Source organism: Acanthopagrus latus, chromosome 11 (genome assembly GCF_904848185.1).
Source record: "Acanthopagrus latus isolate v.2019 chromosome 11, fAcaLat1.1, whole genome shotgun sequence".
Taxonomy (NCBI): Eukaryota; Metazoa; Chordata; class Actinopteri; order Spariformes; family Sparidae; genus Acanthopagrus; species Acanthopagrus latus.
The window spans coordinates 1,975,404-1,980,431 of NC_051049.1; the positions used below are offsets into that span (position 1 = coordinate 1,975,404).

Below are 5,028 nucleotides of genomic sequence, written 5' to 3' on the forward strand. Positions count from 1 at the left end.
AAATTATATGATATTTCTTTATCTGCACATCTCAAAATCCATCCCAGGTACTCAGCTGGTTCTCTGCTGTTCTCTGTATCAACATGCCAGGGAGTGAGTTGTCTGCCAGCAGATGGTGCTCTTGTGTTACTTTATACGTCCATACGAAATTAGACAGTGATGATTATATGATATTGTTAAATTAATGACAGAAGTGTTTTTCTCTGATCAGGCATCTGACAAATAGGGATTCATGTATATTTTTGTGTTTTAATAATAGAATAAAAGAGCAGTGACATGGATAGTAGATGATGATGATTATAGAACTGAATCACATCCTGAATATTATCAGTCAATGAGCCAAAATAGAGACAAATAAAAAACAAATCCAAACAAATAAGCATAAAAAATCATCATTAGAATAATCCATAAATTATAGAGATGAAAAATGATATTTACACCAGCAGTGCCATTTGTACTTGAGCTTGTAGTGAAGCTTGTTTATTCCACAAACACCTATTTAAATGTAAAACATATCCCCCAACTCAAATCTGAAATCATATTTCCTCAGCACTGTCTCACCATCTCATCCACCTGGAGCACAGCACCAAGTGCCAGACTGCTGGATGACATCTGATGTAATACAGCCGATTATGATAATTTTGTAAACAAAGAATATAAACTGTACACAAATAACATAAGTATGATTTTAGTTTAGTTAGTTTCCATATAGCATAGTTGTGTTGTGTGTAAATTGCTGCAGTGAACATGCTGCTGTGCCAGAAATATGTAATTTCTACATCTTTCTCTTGTTGTGGCCATGATTCACTGTAAATCCATTGACCAGTGGCTCATTTCCATGCATCAACACTCATGGGGCACTTTGCATTGGCCATGAGTGTGGAGAGGGCGGGATAGGAGGTGGATCCACGTAGGCACATTTCTAGGTTGATTTGGGCCTGAGAAAAGTGAGTGTCTGGATCAGCGGTTCCTGAAACAGCTGGAGGCAGTGAAACCAGAGGCCAGGCAACAAATGTGAACAGGCAATGCACCTGTAAATCAGAAATAACAGAATTAGTGACTGTCACTTGTCATATTAGAGTCCAGAATAAATGCCCTCCAGCACCAGCTGCATTCAGGTCTCTCCCAGTAACAGGGAGTGGAGGAGCCTCATTTGCTTTGCGGCAGGTCTGGTATGTAGCATGGATTTTCAAAGCTGCGTTACCTACATTACCTGCTGTTGTGCCAGAGTCGTCGCAAAAACATCTGGAATTCTCCCCACAGACTCAGATTGTGGTCTCCTGCTTGCCATCCCCTCCTTCTTATGATGTGAAAGTCAGGTAAGAAAGCATATAATGTGAATGTGAGATGCCATGTTTGATACAATGGTCAACTTTGGACTTATTTTTGGTTAAAAGACACATAAACTGTCAACATTATATCCTGGTGACTGCATGGCATTACTGAAAATTCCAGTGGATGCACTCCAGGCCATGAGGCAGAATAAGTATTTCTCAATGTTGTCCATCCGTCTGTCTCATTCTTGTAAAGGCGCTATCACAAGGCCACCTTGATGGAATTTCTTAAAATTCTTTCAAATGTATAATAGAATAAAAATAATGACATCATGACATTTGATATCCAGAAGATCAGCGGTGCAGAAAGCAATGAAAGTGATCCACAGTTACTGCGTTTGTGCCGTCTGAAGCTTTTTGAAAAGGTGAACTCAGTGATGAGCAGTTGTTGCATTTAAAAATAAATGTTAATACAGAAAATACACCTTCCCACAAAACCCAGGGGAAAAACAGGGCTGAAGACGCCACACTGTTTTGGCATGTTGAATAATGTTCTTTGGAATTTTAGAGGATAGTTATCATGTTAATTATAGAACAATGATTTAAAAATGGAGGGTGTAACGACAGTAAATCAAAAGAAGGTGTGGACATGTTCTCACAGTCCTCAAGCCGGTGCAATCTAAAGGGTTAACCAAGACTCTTTGACACGCAAACAACCAAAAAGTCATGTTTTAACAGGAATGTTTTTCGAAGCTTGTTGAACTTCAAGAACGATGTAAACTGAGATGAACTGTACACTTCTTTTTGTATAAATAAACCACAAAATATGTGCGGTTGTAGTGAAGGACGCTGTAGAACAGGTCAACAACTAGACATCCCAAAAATGTGTAACAGCAACAAATTAGGATCAGTTGTCCTCTAATCCCACATTCTGTCTTGAAATTAGACCAAACCTACATTTTGAGTGTAATTATAGCTCTAGTAAACATGCCAAATAATGCCAAATTTCGTGAAAGATAAGTGTTTCAAATACATTTGTTTGGGTGGACGGCTACAATATCAACATGGAACATGATTTTAGAGCTAGGGCAGTCCGGGGCTTGTTGTCACGCAGTAATTATCCTCTCCACCAGGGGGTGCAACTAAAAGTGGAATACTAGTTTTCTTCCTTTACGTGGTCAGGTGTCGTGTCCTGTCTGAGAAGAGGATAGGACATTGTGAGCTGAGATGAGAACCAAGTAACCATTTTGCACAACCCAAAGTAAAAAATTTCATCTTTATATGTTTTAAAATAAGCTATGTTCGGATAAAAATCCTAACAGTGATACATGTGGACTTGTTAGAGGAGAGATTAAGGCATCCTGTCATACCTCAGTCATTGTTCAGTTTGAAGCTAACTTTAAGATAGAGCTAGTGTTAGCAAACATAGTAGTTTGGGGCAACAAGTCTCAGTCATTTTGAATGAGATAACACGTTTCAAAAAGGACTGAAATTAAGATAGAAAGTCTGCTTATCAACAGTTATCATAAAGAAATTTTGACATTATTTTTACAGAAAAAAGGGTGGTTTAAAAGGAGAGGAGAAGGCGAGAAGACATGGCCAGGAATTACAAATGAAAAACAGAACATGGCATCGCAGTACCTGAGGGCAGTCAGGCAGGTGAGCCAAGCTAATAAATCAATCAGGAGTACAGCAAAGGACTTTAATGTCAACTATTGTACCTTGGCTCAGCACTGCAAGACATTCACCCCAGCTAAAATACAAAGTGAGACAGCTGTCCCAACTACAGTGGTTCTGTACAAATCACCATGGCAGGTTTTTAGCGCAGAGTTGGAACAGCAGCTTGAGAAGTATATTATGAGATCAGCTGACATCTATTTTGGTTTGTCTCCAACTGAGGGGAGAAAGCTTGCATATGATATAAAAAGGGTCACTCCCATGCTCGCCACCACCTGTGGCTTGTTGCTAATCAGTCTGCTGCTGGCGACTCCGTGTCTAGTTAATGGCCAGTTCGAAAAAAAACACATGCAATTCAACATAAATCCCAACTACAAATCAAATCCTGTAAATATGCAACACAACATTGAATGCAATATGACGTAAGGATCTTTAAATCACAGTAAAGTAAACAAAATAACGAAACCTACAACACTAAAACTGACCCCGTCACATTAACTTTTGTTCAGTGGCTGTGTTCAATAAATTTTTCAAGCTCAGTGATAAACATTTCTGTGCCTGACTTCAATGTTCACTTTCAAGTAAAAAAAGAACAACAACAACAATAATTTTGTCCTTGGTTTATTAGTTGCAAAATCCAGTGTAACATCTTACTCCATATAGTGAGACAACTTATCCTGGTGGGGCAGCATGTCAGATGTTCACACTCTCTATTTGATTGCTTGTAATTCTGCACTGATACTGACAAAATCTGAAAATGAATACAAAATATACACCTGAGACTTTGGTCTTTCATGTTTTCCATGTTTTCCTTTGAACACACATTGTCCCAATATAAACAGTCACTAATGTACAACGCAAAAAATGTGACGCACATGTAACTAGGTGTGTGTCCGTGTGATTACCATTCCAACTGCTTGAATGAATAACTTCCATGTGATTTACAATGGCTTATTATTGAGATAAAAATAGAGAGGGGCAGTGGCTTCACCTGTAGCAGGTGGAACAACACAGTGGTGCCAATAACAATAAGGAAGCAGCATTTTTTCTTTATCATCTTTAATCAACATCTACAAGACACAAAACTAAATTGAGTGACAAAGACAACAAAAACAGTTTAACCTCCTGTTAAACTTGAAACATAATGTACAGTGAAAGATGAACCTGAGCCTGGTGATTGATTTAAAAACCTGAGAGTAACTGAAGTTTAAAACACCAGCCTGGAAAAAGAATAGCTCGACCTGTGGTGGAAATTTCTGTCAATAAAAGAGTAAAGTCAGATCTGTCTTTTCGGTAAGTTTAATCCAACCATCTGCAGATGGACTCACCACACAGTCAAATTCATGAGCTGAGTGAATGAGCCCAGAGTAAAGGAGTGTTCACAATTTTATACACAGATATCAACAAGGTCAGGGGAAGAGACAAGCACTCTCGGTGCCAGCAGTGATTAAGCTACACACACACACGTACATACGACTATCCCAATCAGACAGGCTTCTCATCCACACAAGACGTAAAGTTAAAACTTCATGACGCATGACCTGGGACTCTGTGCGAAGCATAAAATTATCAGACATAAAACATAAGACAAGAAGACGACTTTCTATCTGAGTTTTGGCTGGTTCGTGACACTGTTACAATCATATAGGGCAGAGGTTAGGTGTTCATGCATTTGCATAACATATCAGTCACATGAAGCAAGTTAGATAAATGTCTTTAAGAAATCATATTCAACAAAATAGTTCAAAATTCATCAACCCCTAATGAAAAGGAATTTTTCCATCACAATTCCTCCCTTTGAGCATACTATGCTCACTACAGACTAGATTAAAAAAAATTCCTTCGTAAGTAATAGTGAAGGACACAAAAAATCAAGTCAGCTTGGAAAACAGATTCTTTTCACAGCTCAAAAGACATGCTCAAACATCAGTCATGATTATTCTACAATAAGCACGCTCTGTGAGGTGTCGTCCGCTGGCTCTGGAACCCGTTTGCAGTGGCTGGCGTGAACCCAGATGGCTCTCTCTGCGATCCTCACTGCCGTCTCCGTGGTCAGAAGCACTTGGAATGGCCCGTT

The 5,028-nt window shown here is 39.0% G+C and overlaps 1 long non-coding RNA gene across 1 annotated transcript; it reads right to left on the minus strand.

Annotated features, from left to right (window-relative positions):
• Nucleotides 1-255: 255 nt before the first annotated feature.
• LOC119028238 lies at nt 256-3,146 on the minus strand. Its single transcript, XR_005077635.1, has 3 exons — nt 2,996-3,146; nt 1,214-1,300; nt 256-1,031 (listed from the first exon to the last, which is right to left on the minus strand). It is a non-coding gene; the product is annotated as an uncharacterized LOC119028238 (long non-coding RNA).
• Between the last annotated feature and the right edge of the window lie 1,882 nt (nt 3,147-5,028).